This window comes from Schistocerca cancellata, chromosome 1, assembly GCF_023864275.1.
Source record: "Schistocerca cancellata isolate TAMUIC-IGC-003103 chromosome 1, iqSchCanc2.1, whole genome shotgun sequence".
Taxonomy (NCBI): Eukaryota; Metazoa; Arthropoda; class Insecta; order Orthoptera; family Acrididae; genus Schistocerca; species Schistocerca cancellata.
The window spans coordinates 1,115,153,829-1,115,174,304 of NC_064626.1; the positions used below are offsets into that span (position 1 = coordinate 1,115,153,829).

The window sequence follows — 20,476 nt, forward strand, 5'->3', positions numbered from 1 at the left end:
AATCCGTTACTATAAAAGGTAGCTGCCTTACTTTACAGGAGATTTATCCAAAGCTAAAGTTAAAAATTAACTCAGGAAGCGCCAAAGAAACTGGTATAGGCATGCGTATTCAAATACAGAGATATGTAAACAGGCAGAATACGGCGCTGCGGTCGGCAATGCCTAACTAAGACGACAAGTGCCTGGCGCAGCTGTTAGGTCGGTTACTGCTGCTACAATGGGAGGTGATCAAGATTTAAGTCAGTTTGCATGTGGTGTTATAGTCGGCGCGCAAGCGATGGGACACAGCATCTCCGAGGTAGCGATGAAGTGGGGATTTTCCCGTACGACCATTTCCACGGCAGGAAGCTGGTAAAACATCAAATCTCCGACATTACTGCGTCCGGAAAAGGATCCAAGGATCCTGTAAGAACGGGACCAAAGACGACTGAAGAGATTCGTTCAACGTGACAGAAGTGCAACCCTTCCGCAAACTGCTGCAGAGCTGGGCCATCAACAAGTGTCAGCGTGCGAAATATTCAACGAAACATCATTGATACAGGCTTTCGGAGCCGAAGGCCCACTCATGTACCTTTGATGACTGCACGACACAAAGCTTTACGCCTCACCTGGGCCCGTCAACACCGACATTGGACTGTTGATGACTGGAAACATGTTGCCTGGTCGAACGAGTCTCGTTTCAAATGTATCGAGCGGATGGACGTGTACGGGTATGGAGACAACCTCACGAATCCATGGACACTGCATGTCAGCAGGGGACTGTTCAAGCTGGTGGAGGGTCTGTAATGGTGTGGGGCGTGTGCAGCTGGAATGATATGGAATGGATACGTCTAGATACGTCTCTGACAGGTGACACGTACGTAAGCATCCTGTCTGATCACCTGTATTCATTCGTGTCCATTGTGCATTTCCGCGGACTTGGGCAATTCCAGCAGGACAATGTGACACCCCATTCGTCCAGAATTACTACAGAGTGGCTCCAGGAGCACTCTCCTGAGTTTAAACGCTTCCGATTGGCCACCAAATGTTCAGAAGAGATTTCCACCCCCTCGTAATGTTACGGATTTATGGACGACCCTGCAAGATTCACTGTATCAGTTCCCTCAAGCACTACTTCAGACATTAGTTGAGTCCATGCCACGTCGCGTTGCGGCACTTCTGCGTGCTAACGGAGGCCCTACACGACATTAGGCAGGTGTACCAATTTAGATTTCATGTTGTGTGTGTAGTTAAATCAGAAGTGAATGAAACGTATTACGGTTGCTCGAATAAAAATGTTTTGGTTCGGGAAGTTCATGTAGGACATCGAAGATAAATTAAAAGTGTTTACTATGCATTAGTCCACGCTGCTTGAGACACATCTCTGCCAACTGCTGCAAAAAAAACCTCTCAGTGCTTCTCTGTTGTATTCTGCAACGATTACTGCTACTGAACCAGTGCTGTCGATATCTCAGTGTCAAAGATTGATTTTTCTTTTTGGTATTCCTCGACCGGTCCCTGTCTTCACTGTTTCTTGAAACAGAACATAACCGCGGTTCATGTGCTTTTCTTAAGTGTTGTTTCAAATTGTTACGGCCCTAAGTGTGAGCCCTAACTGCTGATCTTTTAGGCAAGTACACTTTACTATCGAAAAGTGTTAAACAGTTCTCCCGATCTGGATACAAAATTAACGTAACCATTTAAACAGGGCCACTGATTTTCCCTCTTGTGGAGCTAAAATCCGATTCTATGTTTTAGTTTCCACAGTCAATCCACCAACGAAAAGAAATACTTAACACGAACTCAGTAAAGAAATAACAATAAACAACGAAGACCTATAGTTATTTTCACTCGCATTCGATTTTTTACAACAATTGCCCGCGCACCGGCGCAGCCACACACCTACACGATCCGAACTTGTCAGAACATGATTTCCGCATCCGTCGCGGCGTCATTTTTGTCGTAAATAGTAACTACCTGATTAATGATAAACGAACTCCAAGAAAGTTAAAGAAAATTAACTTAAACGTTAATCCGTTGCTCGAAAAGTTAACTTCGTTAATAACGATTAACGGATGGAAGGTCTTGTGCCCAGCTATGAAGGGAACCCCTCTTACGCCGACAAAATTTTGGATTTTGTCAGGGATATTTTCTCCGTATTTTGGTATAAAAGACCCATGTTGTCCAGAAGTTCTATGAGGAGTAATAACGTTATTACGATTTATTCGCTTTGTTATTCCTGGATAATGGAATGAGACGCTAAAAGTAATAGATTAGATTTGCCATTTGGGCGCAGCAAAATATCTGATGGCCGAAGCGGGGAAGATATAAAACGCAGACAGGCAACAGTAACGAAAGCATTTCTGAAAAAGAGGAATTAATTCACATCGAATACAGGTTTAAGTGTTAGAAAATCTTTTCTGAAGGTATTCGTCCGTAGTGTAGCCTTGTATGCAAGTTGAACGTGGACAAATTAAACAAGAAGAGATTACAAGATTTTTGAGACGTGGTGGTATAAAAGAATGCGGAATATTAGATGGGCACATAGAATAACAAATAAGGAGGTACTGCATCAAAGTGGGGAGAAAATAATTTTATGGCGCAACTAGACTAAAAGAAGAGATTAGTGTTTCGATGCTACACCATTTATTTTTCTTTCGTTCTTGCTGGTAGTAAAGGTTTTTAATTACCGCTACCAGTCACAAAATTTGTTAACTAATGTATTATTTATTTATTGTGCGACATTAGTTAATAAATTTGTGACTGGTAGCGGTAGTTAAAAACCTTTACATATTTTTTGAGACCGTCACGGTCGAAAAACAGGCAAAATGCTGCTAGGTTTGCGGTCGTACCACAGTTTCAAGCAATCCGGTATAAAAATTGTAAAAAAAAAGAAACAAAGTCACATCATAAAAAATATAAATTTGATTATAACAGCATTAATCTGCCATCAGTGTACATAACAGACAACACTAAATGTAATTTAGGTGATAAACAGGTACTGCCGGCCGGGGTGACCGAGCGGTTATAGGCGCTTGAGTCTGGAACCACGCGACCGCTACGGTCGCAGGTTCGAATTCTGCCTCGAGCAAGGATGTGTGTGATGTCCTTAGGTTAGATAGGTTTAAGTAGTTCTAAGTTCTAGGGGACTGATGACCTCAGAAGTTAAGTCCCATAGTGCTCAGAGCCATTTCAAACAAGTACTCAGTGTATGAGCAATAGCTGTGCTTCGTATGATCAATAAGAGAGATAGTGAACAGCGTAGTAAACGGACAAGATGTTCACGACAAATACAGCTCAGAATAACTAACGTTGATTAAAAATTTATTTTAACTGTATGGTTTAAATTACTACTCCTTGATAGCTTCACTACCTTTAAGTGCATCATACCTACTGTACTACTCCGACGAAATGGAGCTATTTGTACACATGTTACATAAGCATCTGTCGCCTAAGCTACATTTTATGCTTTGTATCCTTTATTCTTCCGATTGTATATTACATCAACTAATGACACGTTAATGCTGTTACAATCAAATTAACGATAATACTCTTTTTATGTGACTCATGCTTTATGTATTATTTTTTACAGGATTGCTTGAAAGTGAATGCAGCCAGAAACTAGTAGCAGGAACGGAAGATTGATAAATAAACAAAATAGAAACAGGTATCTGTGGAATGTCTACATCCAAAACAAATCTGTGAAAATACCTAACAACATTGAAAAATACGGTAATAATGTGAAACGAAACACGTACACTTTTATCATTGTGTGTTCAATCATTTCTCTCAGTACGTAAAACTTTTCCCTTACAGGTACTGTTCATAATGTCGTCCTACATGACCACGCACCGACGCGTCATCGAATGTCTTACGCTTTCAAGTACTCAGGAGTTTCCGCGGCTGCTGCAATCCCAGAAAAAATAACTTTGTCACTATCGATGGAATCTCGTAAACTATGCTCTACACACGCCATCTGAAGATGTAGTCGATTGATGACATCTGTAATGATCGAGTTGGCCATGGAACGGGAGCACCGTGGTCAATCCATTGTTGCTCACACCGTACAGCAATGTGGTTCCTGCTGTGAAGTGCGAGGTGTGCAGGCGCTTTGGCTTGCTGAAACCACCGGTGTGTGGATATTTTCAGTGTAGTACCGACCAAAGACGAAAGGAGGTAAGAAATGAAATGCAGTTTCGCTGTGACCAGCCACTGGAGACCAAAGGTCGCTTGTACCAAAATGCTCAGAAATCCTGAACAAACTTTGAAATTTTGTCGGTGGAGTTAGGGATCACCCTGTTCACATGGGCGGGGCTGAAGACAGGGAAGAAAGCATATCGACACACAACGTCGCTACAGGCGAGGCTCTTCCGCTGGTTTCGGCTGTACGGTAGCAACAATAAGGCAAAATACACTCCTGGAAATTGAAATAAGAACACCGTGAATTCATTGTCCCAGGAAGAGGAAACTTTATTGACACATTCCTGGGGTCAGATACATCACATTATCACACTGACAGAACCACAGGCACATAGACACAGGCAACAGAGCATGCACAATGTCGGCACTAGTACAGTGTATATCCACCTTTCGCAGCAATGCAGGCTGCTATTCTCCCATGGAGACGATCGTAGAGATGCTGGATGTAGTCCTGTGGAACGGCTTGCCATGCCATTTCCACCTGGCGCCTCAGTTGGACCAGTGTTCGTGCTGGACGTGCAGACCGCGAGAGACGACGCTTCATCCAGTCCCAAACATGCTCAATGGGGGACAGATCCGGAGATCTTGCTGGCCAGGGTAGTTGACTTACACCTTCTAGAGCACGTTGGGTGGCACGGGATACATGCGGACGTGCATTGTCCTGTTGGAACAGCAAGTTCCCTTGCCGGTCTAGGAATGGTAGAACGATGGGTTCGATGACGGTTTGGATGTACCGTGCACTATTCAGTGTCCCCTCGACGATCACCAGTGGTGTACGGCCAGTGTAGGAGATCGCTCCCCACACCATGATGCCGGGTGTTGGCCCTGTGTGCCTCGGTCGTATGCAGTCCTGATTGTGGCGCTCACCTGCACGGCGCCAAACACGCATACGACCATCATTGGTACCAAGGCAGAAGCGACTCTCATCGCTGAAGACGACACGTCTCCATTCGTCCCTCCATTCACGCCTGTCGCGACACCACTGGAGGCGGGCTGCACGATGTTGGGGCGTGAGCGGAAGACGGCCTAACGGTGTGCGGGACCGTAGCCCAGCTTCATGGAGACGGTTGCGAATGGTCCTCGCCGATACCCCAGGAGCAACAGTGTCCCTAATTTGCTGGGAAGTGGCGGTGCGGTTCCCTACGGCACTGCGTAGGATCCTACGTTCTTGGCGTGCATCCGTGCGTCGCTGCGGTCCGGTCCCAGGTCGACGGGCACGTGCACCTTCCGCCGACCACTGGCGACAACATCGATGTACTGTGGAGACCTCACGCCCCACGTGTTGAGCAATTCGGCGGTACGTCCACCCGGCCTCCCGCATGCCCACTATACGCCCTCGTTCAAAGTCCGTCAACTGCACATACGGTTCACGTCCACGCTGTCGCGGCATGCTACCAGTGTTAAAGACTGCGATGGAGCTCCGTATGCCACGGCAAATTGGCTGACACTGACGGCGGCGGTGCACAAATGCTGCGCAGCTAGCGCCGGCATTCGACGGCCAACACCGCGGTTCCTGGTGTGTCCGCTGTGCCGTGCGTGTGATCATTGCTTGTACAGCCCTCTCGCAGTGTCCGGAGCAAGTATGGTGGGTCTGACACACCGGTGTCAATGTGTTCTTTTTTCCATTTCCAGGAGTGTAGATGGGGTCGAGTTTTGACCGAAGTACTTTACATCTTAACGATCCTATATGGCACGGAATTCGTTGACTGCGGGAGGTACACCGGCTAGCAAAGATTTACCTCGCAATGCTTTTAAAGGGACACACTTAGCCCGTGTGTTTTTTCAAAAGGCAAAAAGGGCGCTGCTGAAAAGCAACGAAAGTTGTTTATAAATGATTCCAATGCTGAGAAGAAAAACATGAAATGCCCAATCTACGAGGGGCGTTCAATAAGTAATGCAACACGTTTTTCTCGACCAGTTTCGGTTAAAAAAATCCGGAATTTGTTGTGATACATCGTGGAATATTCCCGCTTCAGTACCTACAGTTTCATGAACTTCCGATAGGTGGGAGAGCGCTTTAAGTAGTTTTCAAAATGTCGTATGTAACAGAGGTGCGTTCCAAGTAGATAGCTGTCAAATATGGTTCAAATGGCTCTGAGCACTATGGGACTTAACTGCTGAGGTCATCAGTCCCCTAGAACTTAGAACTACTTAAACCTAACTAACCTAAGGACATCACACACTTCCATGCCCGAGGCAGGATTCGAACCTGCGACCGTAGCGGTCGCGCGGCTCCAGACTGTAGCGCGTAGAACCGCTCGGCCACCCGGGCCGGCAGAGAGCTGTCATTTTCTTTTGTCGAAAACGAGAGCATCGCAGATACTCATAGGCGCTTGCAGAATGTCTACATAGACTTGGTAGTGAACAAAAGCATGGAGAGTCGTTGGGCAAGGCGTGTGTCATCATCGCAACAGGGTCGCGCATACCTGTCCGATCTTCCACGTCCCGGCCGGCCGATCACAGCTGTGACTCCTGCAATGTTCCAATTCGCGGACACTCTCATTCGAGGTGATCGACGGATGACAATCAAACACCTCGCTGCTCAGGTGGACGTCTCTTTTGGTAATGCTGACACACTTGTCCGCCAATTGGTGTACTAAAAGGTGTATATGCCTACTGGCCTCCTCGCCACCTAACGCTATAAAGAGCAGCAAAGGATCATCTGTGCGAAATTGTTTGCGCGTTACGAGGCTGATCGTGACAATTTTTTGTCGAAGGCGATCACAGGCGATGAAACATGAGTTCAGCACTTTGAAGCAGGGGCAAAACGGGAATCCATGGAGTGGCGCCACACCACCTATTCTCCAAGGAAAGGTTCAAGGCCGCATCCTCAGCCGGTAATTTATGGCGGCGGTCTTCTGAGTCTCTGAAGGGATTATTCTGTTTCATGCCCTCCCTCTTGGTGCAATGGTCAACTCTGGAGTGTATGTGCTAACTCAGGATACTAAGAAACACAAAATACAAACGAATTCATCTCCACGACAACGAAATGCCTCATACAAGTCTGCGCACCCGAATGGAGCTCACAAAACTTCACAGGAATGTTTCTCCTCATCCACGCTACATCCGGGATCTCGCACCTTCCGACTTATCCATCTGTTTGGCCCAATAAGGGATGCACTGCACAGGAAGCAGTACGCGATTGACGGGGAAGTTACTGGTATAGCAAGATGCTGGCTCCGACGACGGCCAGTAGAGTGGTATTATGCGGGCATACAGATCCTCTCAGTTAGGTGGCGTAAGACCGTCGCATTGAACGAAGATTATGTTGAAAAATAGGGTTTTGCAGACAAAAGAGGGGAGAATAATATGGTGTTTTGGAATCCTGAATAAAACCAACCTGCTTTCAGAAGAAAAGAAGTTGCATTACTTACTGAAGGCCCTTCGTAAATAAACACCATACCCAGGTAGAATGTTGCTGAATCCCAGGGGACACAAATTTGCGGTACGCTCTGCTGCCACGCCTGTTGAAAAGGTCGCTCAAGACTACGGCTGTGAGTGTAGGCGATCACTTGGTGTGACTGTTGCTAAGCGGCGTGAGCAGTCCTGTCGACTTGCAGCACGCACGTAACAGCTGACACCTGTCATCTGTGTCATCATCATCATTCCAATATACTGGGAAGAAACAGCCAGGTAACGAAATTAAATAACCACGTAAAAGGTTCTCTGCTAATGTGTTGATTATCTTGAAGTAATAGCTAAAACCCACCAAAAATTTCCTAAGATTAACATTAATACGAGAGCTATTCAGAAAATAGCTTATGTTTTAGAATTAAAATAATACTAATAAAACGAAATGAAACTTTTCATTACATAAAACAAGTTTACTTTTACCAGTCACCGTTTTATTTATTTCCATGACGCGTTCCAAAGGTTTAAACCTCCATCATCGGGTGGATTTACATTATTTAGTATGACATTTGTGTGTGTGTGTATTGTGTTACGATTTTTGGAGGAACTTTTGGCACTGCTTCCAGTGGTCACAGGTTCCTATTCGCTGTCGTAACACATGAGATGTACACTGTCACATCTGTAAACAAATACGGCGTCCAGAATCACAAACACACAAATGTCATACCTAATAACGTAAATCCACCCGATGAGGAGGTTCAAACCTTTGAAACGCGTCGTGGAAATATATTTGAAACGCGTCGTGGAAATATATAAAATGGTGACTGGTAACAGTAAACTTGTTGTTTCATTTAATGTCAATAACAGTCACGGTAAAGCCTAACCTAAAATGTTCGTATTTAAAGTAAAAATGAAACTTCTCGATTACTTACAGTTTACAGGCATACAGTTATGCTATTTTTCAAGAAAATATCCTATAAATTAAGACATTTATCATAATGGTACACCAGCCGTGATAATGGTATTACATTGTCAAAGAATGTTGCCGCCAGAGACTGCGGCCAAGTACAGACGCCAGCATACAGTCTCTAACGATCGTTGAAGAGCTGTGTTGCGAGCCAGGTCTTCGTGTGTAGAAACACGTTAAAATCGATCGGAGGTAGATCCGGACTACAAACTGTCCAAGATCCGTCGAGTATGAATGGTTATGTGGGGTTGTTATAAATGAAAAAGAAAATGATAATGATGATAAGCCTTGGAACGCAACTTCCCTGGACGCTTGTTTTGTATTTGCTTTTCTTAATTTCTTTACTGTTCCACAACATATCTCACTATTCAGTATTTCACCGCGTTCAATGAAATACACCGGAATCACGCCGTCTGTGTCCCTAAAAACAGTCAACATGATTTTTCTTGCAAAACAATGTTTGCAAACAGTACCTTTGTTTCCTGAGAGAACTCGTGTGGCTCCACGCTGTTTCCATGCACCGTACAAAGTTGCCGATAAATAACTGGCCTCAGTATATTGACAAAAAAAATAAAAAATAAATAAATAAATAAATAAACAAAAATGCCTGATCGCTGGTCGTACTACACAACTCGCGACATTTTCTACTGCAGTACACATTTTAAACGTTCACAGTGAACAAAGCAGAGGCAAACAAACGATCACAACCAGGTTCCTAATGATTCAGTAGACACTCCGACACCAAGATAGGGAAGCAACTCCATCTCCCTAGGCGCAGTAGCTAAACGTTGCGTTACTTTCTGAACAGCCCTCAGAAAATCATTGTTTTTAAAGACGTTTTTGTTGAAACACTGAGGAGCAAAGTATTATGTAGCTTAGTTGTGATCCGAAAAAAGGTTATGAAAAAATATAAGCGTATATATATATATATATATATATATATATATATATATATATATATTCCTGTATCTGATCCACCTAGGCATTTTAACGTAGACATTGTAAATGTGGTACTTAAGTGAAATAATTTAACTGGCCTGCTCAACTGCTGTTTCCTACGCTGACGTGCATTATTTATGATTAATAAATGTCACTAACGTAATTTAGTTACGTGAGATGGATAGCATATCAAATCCATCACTATATAAAATAGCTCTCCAATAAAAGTGTTGGTCTCGACCTCTGCAGCCGTCGTGAACGGAGCACAAAATGTGAGCGCCATTCCTCTCCACTGTTGGCAACATCCTGTGGGCAGACGGGAGCTCTACGACTTTCACGCAGCACAAGTCATCACAACACACACTATGCTTCACTGGGTCTTCCACTCTCCATTTCCCACAACCAGTTCTGAAAGCGACATAAAACGTCTGCTCTTAGTAGTACTAATGGCAACATATCACCCCAAGGAAAAAGGTAGTCACAAACGACGATTCTATCGACAATTTAATCGCGAAAATCAAGGGCGACTGCTTCACGAATGGAAGAGACGAAAACTCACCTCCGGAAGCGAAAGGCAACTACGAAGCCTGGTGCAAATAAACACTGAACACTGACTGCGTTATATTCACAACTTCGTCATGAAGACTATTACACACTGTCTGTATCCAGGGGAAAACCGGGCGGGAACTGCACACGGCGTTCATTGGTCGGGAAGCACGAGATCAAAAGCTGGCAACTGGTTCGCAGCTGTCCTATCCCCCCCCCCCTCCCCTTCCTACCCTTTCCACCACTGGCCTGGCAAGGGATCCCTATTGTTAAATGTTAGGGGATGGTGAATAAAAGAGCGGTGGGGGGGAGGGGGGGGTATTGGACAGCAGCCAGCACATCGTAGGTAAGTAATTGTAAATGGAGGGGAGAGACAGAAGAGTAATAAATTAGCGACTCATGGTTCGGCCTTAAGTGGAATATTGCAGGAGTTCTAGAACAACAGCTCGAAGCGAGCGTGCGTTGTGTTAAAGGACAAACTTTCCCTCTCAAAGCTGAAAATTAATCGTGAAAGACAGATGTTTATTCCTAATTATGATACAGTTGAAAGTTTAAAATTGTTTTCTTTGAAGACAGTTAAACGCTTCCAATAGTTTTGCATAAGTAAGTACTATTAAATTGGAATAAAATATTGCAAAATAGTTGTTGAATGACGCAGCCAGCTCAAATACTTTTTAATGTTTTATTTTAATGCTATAGCCAGTTTCGGACTGCCATGCCCATCTTCAGATGGCTAATATTTTTCGTTACATAGATATTTTGATCAACAGCATGTTGTCTGCTCCTACACTGAGGAAGAATATTTGAATTTTTAGTGCTATTTTATAAGTTGTTTCATTAATAGCGTTTTTTTATTAATGAAACAACTTATAAAGTGGCACTAAAAATATAAATATTCTTGTGCAATGTACGAGCACATTACATGCTATTGATCAAAATATCTATGTAACTGCCGTTCTCCCGTATGCGACTCAAACCTGCCTCCATTTCTCTCAATCCCTTGGAAGACTTTGTAAGATAGTCGTATAGAGCGTATAGAACTATTCTCAAAATATGGATAATTTGTTTTCAGAGAAGATTGTAAAATCATATTAGTAAGCCCTGCTAATGTTCGTATTCAAAACTGGACAAAACTAAGGGGACTGGAAAGTTTTGCATTACAGCTTTATTTGTTTAATGTTTTCGAAGCAATTTCCGCCACATTGAATAACCCTCTCCATCATTCAACATCAATTCCTAAACCAGTTCTCCCAAGGTTCTGTAGGGAGTAAGGCACACTCGTTGTCGCAAGCCCTCAGGAGGTCCTCATTACTTGGAAACTGCACTCCTTTCAGCTTCTTTTTCACATGCGGAAACAGAGCAAAGTCGCACGGAGCAAGGTCTGGACTGTACGGAGGGTGCTCAGGAAGTTTGAGTTCTGTACCCCGCAAATATTCGATGCATGTTTTGGCGCGGTAAGCTCGAGCGTTGTCGTGATGGAGGAACCATGCGCCCATTCTTAACTTCGGTCACAGATTCTTAAAAAATTGGATGACTTTGGGCAGGCACTGCTCAGTGTACCACTTAGCTGTGACTGTCTTCTGTGTGTACAAATTTAAACCCTGGAATTTAGTTTTATTTGGAGATTTATTTGCTACAGAGATTGTATAATTTTTCAGAATGTATAATTTGGTACTTTAATAGTCTATTTATATGTCCTATTTAAAATAACCACACAAAATTATGTTCTTTTGTGTGATAAATAGTAAAATTCTACAGGTTTTGTTTAGTGCAATAAAATAAACTAGAAACATCTAAACAACACTAAAATAATTGTAAAAATAAATGTTATATAGCATAAATTTAAAATTTCAAATGATTTTTGCCTTAAATCTCGGTTTGAACATAGGGGTCCCAAACACCCCACCTCGTGGTATACGTTACAGAAAATTCACCTCGCGAGTTAAAGGCTAGCAGGAATGTCAGTTATATCAGGACCAAGTTATGACTGTGAGATTTAAAGCTGTCATCGGGTTATGTTACTGTACTTCATGTTTTTATCGTATGTACCCCCAGTCGATCACAATGACAACTAAAACGAAATTTACAACACTTCTTTTGCGCAATATTCGCGAACGAAAAAGGATTGTCACATAGCAAACTGGCACCATGCATACCCGCTTATATAAAGTCGGCAAATGGTGCATAAAAGTACAGCATGCGCCGCAAGGACGACTACGGAACTTTCATTCAGTTGATAATGTGAACTCATACATTTTAGCATATTGCAGGCGGGGATCCAAACAAGGGCTATTGTTTTCATCTTACTGTAATGGATGTAAGATGAAAACAATAACCCTTGCTTGGACCCCGCCAGCATCTTACTATGATGGACGTTAGCATGGAGAGCTGCATCAAACCAGTCTCTGGACTGAAGACCACACAACAGCATAATGGACGTTGTAACTGATTGCGGGAACCGAATGATACTGGCCTGAAAGGACATGAAATCGTTCCAGTTTCATAGCCACTGCTGCGCAAGAAAGTGAGTCATTCGGGCATGGCTACGCAATTTGCAATAAGTCAGTCAAGGTCCGTAACCGAGCAGAACCAAGCTGTATCACACAGCTGTAATTTCGCTATCCCATGTTTCGTAGCAGACAGAATTTCATGCCGAAGTGTAACGAAGCCGTTTGTGAGACGACGAAATTGAACTGAAGAAAATGTGGCAATGGGATAGGTAATTTATTTATTATTTATTGGAAACAGCTTCGGACTATGGCCCGTACAACCGAGTAACAAATTCTGACACATGAGGCAAAATGAAATCGTGGTTACTTTACACATAAGAGATGAATAAAGTGATATTTTTAAAATATTTGTACACATTGTTTTCGTGAATAAAAGGATACTGAATTACGGAACCGAACAGGTGATAAGCACAAACTATCATTAAAGGTCCATTTTAGAATGTCTAACAAATTTATAAATACATTTACAGGTTTTATAGTTCAAAGAATTTGGAACTAATCGGAATGGGAAGTAATAAACAATTTTGAGTTCCTCATCGAGTATTTTACTCCTTCGTTATTTATGTATATTTCACACACACCAATAAAAAATATAGGATATCCTCTTCGTCTGTACAGGAACCACAATTCAGAGAGAGTGTTAACTGTAACAAGTGTTTCGTCTGGTTGGTAGCCATGCGGCTTGCTCTTAAACTATTAATGGTCACAATTTCCTTCCGCTGAAGAAGAGAATTACAAAACCATAGGGAATGCGATTTGTGCTTTTGGACAGCCCAGTGCCACTTGCTTTGAAGTTAAAGTGCTCACTTCATAACGATAACGATTCTTCCTTTGCGTAAACTGCAAACTGTCAACATTACTGACAGTACAGAATGGATATGATACTGGATGGAAGAGGCTGATCGTTTTTGGCGAGCTGGTAAGCGAACTGATTATCTCTTATACCCACAAGGTACACTGTTCACTGGAAACGATCGATTTATGGGATATTTCCCCTAAGCTGCTTGTGCAAGAGACGACAGAACACGCAAGGCAGAGGTACGTAGCAGGACGATGCCGATTTTTAGCTCTGCTGCATGTTGTGAGATAGCAAATAATGCCGTTTGGAGTCTGAATTCGGATGTTCAAATGAATATTGTTAACAATAGAACAAACATTCATTTAGCATACAAAAATTATGTAACAGAACAAAATAATTCTCTGAAAGGACTCAAATATCCATCGTTATAATTAATATAAAAACTGTTTACTCAAAGTAGCTAAATGAATTAAGGTAGTGTTTTCGGGAAATAATTATCGAAGAACAAACCACCAGTCCATATCCTACACCATGTTTCACGTCCAGTGTTATTACAGCATATTAAATCCAGTTACTGTAGCTTATACCCAACGACCATACGTTGAAAGCGTCTCCCCACTACTTCATTTCAAATGTGATTACTAATTTTATGCGCATCCCTTAGTCTCTGTCCTATTTTACTCTTGGCTACTCCACCTTGCATAATGTACACTCTGACTTAGCTTTAAGACCGTTGAGAACGTTTATGCACTCGCACATTACGTTATGATGCGTTTCAATCACACTATCACGGAGAATCTGGCCATCTGTTAGCTGGGAAGGAAGGCTGTCCATCAATCTGAAAACTAGTTTGCGCATAGCACAGCTTCACTAGGTCTGGTTATACGGAACATAGCATGCACATGTCTTGCTCTTCTGTGAGCTGGCTTGTCTACCTATATGTAGTGGGATCTAGAGCTCACCGCGAAATCTATCGCAAGAACGGCCGCCGCAATCCAGGAAATTAGGTACACCTTTGACTTGCCTTTAACAAGACTGATTTGTTGCGGTTTATTGGCAACTGGCCTTTTCTTATTCCGCACAAAGCATTTCCTTGGGTGAACAAAGATCTAAATAATGAGACTCATATGCTGGGCATTGTTGTCCCACCGCCCACAACACAAATTACGGAAGGACCCTAAAATTGCAAGTTACGGCACTCCATCACCGAAACCAACACGAAGTTATAGATTAAGATTTTCTTCTGAAAACGCGAACTAAGAAAGAAATACAAAATATGGATTTTCTCGTCATGTTATGTTTATCAATTTTACAGTACAAAAAAGCAACGCGTATCACATCAGCTCGCATCTGTCATGGAGAACGACGACTGTCAAATGTGTGAGGAGCGGAGCACTACAAATCAAAAGTGAAAAAATCTTTAGAGGATGGTGATTGTTCAAAAATAGGGGAATTTTTGTTTTTATTTATTCACCCACATGAATATTATATCCTTCAGAATAGACCCAAGTGCCCAGGTAATAACCTAACTACAATTAAACGTGGACTCCGAATCACGGTGCAATTTTGTACTTGTGTTAGGGCGTTTTCCAATCCACGATACACTTCTAGAACTCGAGCTTTTGATGGCTTTTAGCTATCTTGGCGATTAGTTTTTAATTTCATCTATGCTTGTAAAACGACGACCCTCTAACATTATCTTTACTTCTGACAACAGAAAAGGCACATGGGTCAATGTCTTAAGTTGTATTCCTTGTTGATCGTTCGACTCTCTGGTAAGAACTCCTGTTTCAATATCTCGTATAAATTGACGAAAACAGTGAGCATAACTTTCTCATCTGACGGCACCTATCGAACTTTTTTTGGCCTTCGCGATCTTCAATGCTTCCACCGGGACAATTCATTCTTAGTTGACCTCATATCCGTCAAACCACGCTTCATCGGCTCTTACGACACGTTTCTGCCCCGTTGCTGACGACATCTAGCGACACCTGAGCAACTTGCTTTTGCCGCTGCTGCTGTTAGAAATTCAACAATTTTCAATCCTGTCACCGTCCGTGATTCGCCGATCGCTCATGATCATTTCTTTCTTTTTCCACCACTTCGTCGGCTGATGTACTGGGGCGTACAGCGCGCTCGCCATCTTGAAAGCCTTCATGGCCCACTTCGGAACGCTTCTACTGTTGGTAATTCCGTGTTTTACTCTGCAGAGGCATCAAGAGCAATACTTAACATCTCAAAAACTTTGCTGTTCTTTACTCCCTTCTTATTTCAATATTTAATACAAATTCCCTAATCCATTTTTATTCAGAACAAATAACAGGCGATACTAGGTTACGAAAACAAACGTTGCCTTTTTGACAGCTGACAACAAATTTATTGAAACTTCCTGGCACATTAAAACTGTGTGCCGGACCGAGACTCGAGCTCGGGACCTTTGCCTTTCGCGGGCAAGTGCTCTACCAACTGAGCTACCCAAGCACGACTCACGCCCCGTCCTCACAGCTTTACTTCCGCCAGTACCTCGTCTCCTACCTTCCAAACTTTACAGAAGCTCTCCTGCGAACCTTGCAGAACTAGCACTCCTGAAAGAAAGGATATTGCGGAGCCACAGCCTAGGGGATGTTTCCAGAATGAGATTTTCACTCCGCTGCAGAGTGAAGATCTCATTCTGGAACAAATTTAGTATCTGTATAAAACATTCTTGGACTTCCTGCGGCGTCAATTCTGGGTAAAATCTCTAGCTTTCAACGATAACCTACATCGTGTTCGTCAGGTACGACTGTCAGTCAGCTGACGAAGAAGGTGGAGGTAATCGTCGAAAGCTCGAGGTTTTACTCTGAATTGACGCGGCAGAAAGTCCGAAAATGTTTTATACAATAGTGCCGTCGCGAAAGACTTCGTTCTCAAATTAAATATCCGATATTACTGACAATGCACAGATATTTTTCACGTATGTTCACACACACACACACACACACACACACACACACACACACACACACACACACAAAAATCGCGCTAGTCAGACGGTTACAACACGTGAAATCACAAAATACCCATTAGTTTTTGAACCCATGTCGTATCTGGTTTGTGTGCACTATTGTATTTTTATTGATGGTCGTATAGCTTCAGAATACAGTTTACATTCGTTACTTACAAAGTCACTCAGGTGATAAATTATAGAACATCCAGAATGGCGTGCGTGCCTAACGTGTGTCTAGCATACCGGTAGTCGTTATCGGAAGTTCGCTTTTGTCTAAGAGCGTTGTAGTCACGTGTAGACGCGTTAACTGGCTCTAATCTGCCAGGCAACAGGCGTCTGGGTACAGAGATTCGAGTGCAATCCGAGCGCTGCTTTAATTTCATATGCGAAGGTGTTATTAAGGGATTACGTGAATGAGGCGTCCGAAAGAGGCGGAAGGCCTCAGCTTATTACCGCGACGCAGTCTGCAACCGGTGCACGTAATCGACATCTAGGCTACTTGTCAGGGAATACCGGCGGGTCTCTTCTAATTGAGATCCACGTGAATATCATCCAAGTGAAAAGGTTAACAAGTCGCTCTGACGTTCGCCTCGTGTTCTCTACAAAAGCGCCGCAGTAGTGGGATTACGAAAGACTGCTCACTGCTAAGGCCAGAGGCAGCGTCGGAAAGTGATTAAACTTACACTCAATTGGTTGCTCTTTACCTGTAGTTCTTACGTAGGTTAGCTAAATTAAATACTGCATTGGTTTCCATAACTCAGGGAAACCAAATACTCAGGAAACCAAAGCATTGGACACGAAAGTTCGGTGTGTTGCTATCGTAGTAGTACGGCATGAAATCAGTGACACTGTAATCCGCTAACATCTATGCAATTTTTTTTTTTAAGAATAGGGTGTAATTTATCTTAGAGATCGAGGAAAGATAGCTGGGAGAGCCAACCAGTTCCACTGGTGAACGAGGCACTGTTACCGGGAAACACTAAATAAATTACTGTAAATAAATATGACTACTGAAGATTTACGAGGTGCATTCAAGTTCTAAGGCCTCCGATTTTTTTTTTCTAATTAACTACTCACCCGAAATCGATGAAACTGGCGTTACTTCTCGACGTAATCGCCCTGCAGACGTACACATTTTTCACAACGCTGACGCCATGATTCCATGGCAGCGGCGAAGGCTTCTTTAGGAGTCTGTTTTGACCACTGGAAGATCGCTGAGGCAATAGCAGCACGGCTGGTGAATGTGCGGCCACGGAGAGTGTCTTTCATTGTTGGAAAAAGCCAAAAGTCACTAGGAGCCAGGTCAGGTGAGTAGGGAGCATGAGGAATCACTTCAAAGTTGTTATCACGAAGAAACTGTTGCGTAACGTTAGCTCGATGTGCGGGTGCGTTGTCTTGGTGAAACAGCACACGCGCAGCCCTTCCCGGACGTCGTTGTTGCAGTGCAGGGAGTAATTTGTTCTTCAAAACATTTTCGTAGGATGCACCTGTTGCCGTAGTGCCCTTTGGAACGCAATGGGTAAGGATTACGCCCTCGCTGTCCCAGAACATGGACACCATCATTTTTTCAGCACTGGCGGTTACCCGAATTTTCTTTGGTGGCGGTGAACCTGTGTGCTTCCATCGAGCTGACTGGCGCTTTGTTTCTGGATTGAAAAATGGCATCGACGTTTCATCCATTGTCACAACCGACGAAAATAAAGTCCCATTCATGCTGTCGTTGCGCGTCAACATTACTTGGCAACGTGCCACACGGGCAGCCATGTGGTCGTCCGTCAGCATTCGTGGCACCCACCTGGATCACACTTTTCGCATTTTCAGGTCGTCATGCAGGATTGTGTGCACAGAACCGACGAAATGCCAACTCTGGAGGCGATCTGTTCAACAGTCATTCGGCGATCCCCCAAAACAATTCTCTCCACTTTCTCGATCATGTTGTCAGACCGGCTTGTGCGAGCCCGAGGTTGTTTTGGTTTGTTGTCACACGATGTTCTGCCTTCATTAAACTGTCGCACCCACGAACGCACTTTCGACACATCCATAACTCCATCACCACACGTCTCCTTCAACTGTCGATGAATTTCAATTGGTTTCACACCACGCAAATTCAGAAAACGAATGACTGCACGCTGTTCAAGTAAGGAAAACGTCGCCATTTTAAGTATTTAAAACAGATCTCATTCTACGCCGCTGGCGGTAAAATTCCATCTGCCGTACGGTGCTGCCATCTCTGGGACGTATTGACAATGAACGCGGCCTCATTTTAAAACAATGCGCATGTCTCTATCTCTTTCCAGTACGGAGAAAAAAAATCGGAGGCCATAGAACTTGAATGCACCTCGTACTACAGAGGTGCTGTCTCTACTTAGCTCCAAATATGACAATAGTTTAGCCATCGATGGGCGTATTTCATACAGGCACGTTCCTAGTGTTTCTATCTGTGAGTAAATACATGGATTTTCAGCGTACTGCAAAAATTTTACAAACTGTGTAATACTATGATAAAGTTATGACGATTAAAAGATAAAGCCCTATGGAATAACTCTGCTCACTCTTCTATGACCTAATTTATTTTGTGTTTTTACGGTCACTGATGTTTTGTAGAGTGCGTGTTCATCTACATCTACATTTATACTCCGCAAGCCACCCAACGGTGTGTGGCGGAGGGCACTTTAGTGTGCCACTGTCATTACCTCCTTTTTCTGTTCCAGTCGCGTATGGTTCGCGGGAAGAACGACTGTCTGAAAGCCTCCGTGCGCGCACGAATCTCTCTAATTTTACATTCGTGATCTCCTCGGGAGGTATAAGTAGGGGGAAGCAATATATTCGATACCTCATCCAGAAACGCACCCTCTCGAAACCTGGCGAGCAAGCTACACCGCGATGCAGAGCGCCTCTCTTGCAGAGTCTGCCACTTGAGTCTGCTAAACATCTCCATAACGCTATCACGGTTACCAAATAACCCTGTGACGAAACGCGCCGCTCTTCTTTGGATCTTCTCTATCTCCTCCGTCAACCCGATCAGGTAGGGATCCCACACTGATGAGCAATACTCAAGTATAGGTCGAACGAGTGTTTTGTAAGCTACCTCCTTTGTTGATGGACTACATTTTCTAAGGACTCTCCCAATGAATCTCAACCTGGTACCCGCCTTACCAACAATTAATTTTATATGATCATTCCACTTCAAATCGTTCCGCACGCATACTCCCAGATATTTTACTGAAGTAACTGCTACCAGTGTTTGTTCCGCTATCATATAATCATACAATAAAGGATCGTTCTTTCTATGTATTCGCAATACATTACATTTGTCTATGTTAAGGGTCAGTTGCCACTCCCTGCACCAAGTGCCTATCCGCTGCAGATCCTCCTGCATTTCGCTACAATTTTCTAATGCTGCAACTTCTCCGTATACTACAGCATCATCCGCGAAAAGCCACATGGAACTTCCGACACTATCTACTACGTCATTTATGTATATTGTGAAAAGCAATGGTCCCATAACACTCCCCTGTGGCACGCCAGAGATTACTTCAACGTCTGTAGACGTCTCTCCATTGGTAACAACATGCTGTGTTCTGTTTGCCAAAAACTTTTCAATCCAGCCACACAGCTGGTCTGATATTCCGTAGGCTCTTACTTTGTTTATCAGGCGACAGTGCGGAACTGTATCGAACGCCTTCCGGAAGTTAAGGAAAATGGCATCTACTTGGGGGCCTGTATCTAATATTTTCTGGGTCTCATGAACAAATAAAGCGAGTTGGGTCTCACACGATCGCTGTTTCCGGGATCCATGTTGATTCCTACAGAGTAGCTTCTGGGTTTCCAGAAACGAAATGATACGCGAGCAAAAAACATGTTCTAAAATTCTGCAACAGATCGACGTCAGAGATATAGGTCTATAGTTTTGCGCATCTGCTCGACGACCCTTCTGGAAGACTGGGACTATCTGTGCTCTTTTCCAATCATTTGGAACCTTCCGTTCCTCTAGAGACCTGCGGTACACGGCTGTTAGAAGGGGGGCAAGTTCTTTCGCGTACTTTGTGTAGAATCAAATTGGTATCCCGTCAGGTCCAGTGGACTTTCCTCTGTTGAGTGATTCCAGTTGCTTTTCTATTCCTTGGACACTTATTTCGATGTCAGCCATTTTTTTCGTTTGTGCGAGGGTTTAGAGAAGGAACTGCAGTGCGGTCTTC

The 20,476-nt window shown here is 43.5% G+C and overlaps 1 protein-coding gene across 3 annotated transcripts in view; it reads right to left on the reverse strand.

Annotated features, from left to right (window-relative positions):
* Positions 1-20,476, reverse strand: part of LOC126092154 (regulator of G-protein signaling loco) — a 247,546-nt gene that overhangs the window by 144,996 nt on the left and 82,074 nt on the right. The window lies entirely within an intron of this gene.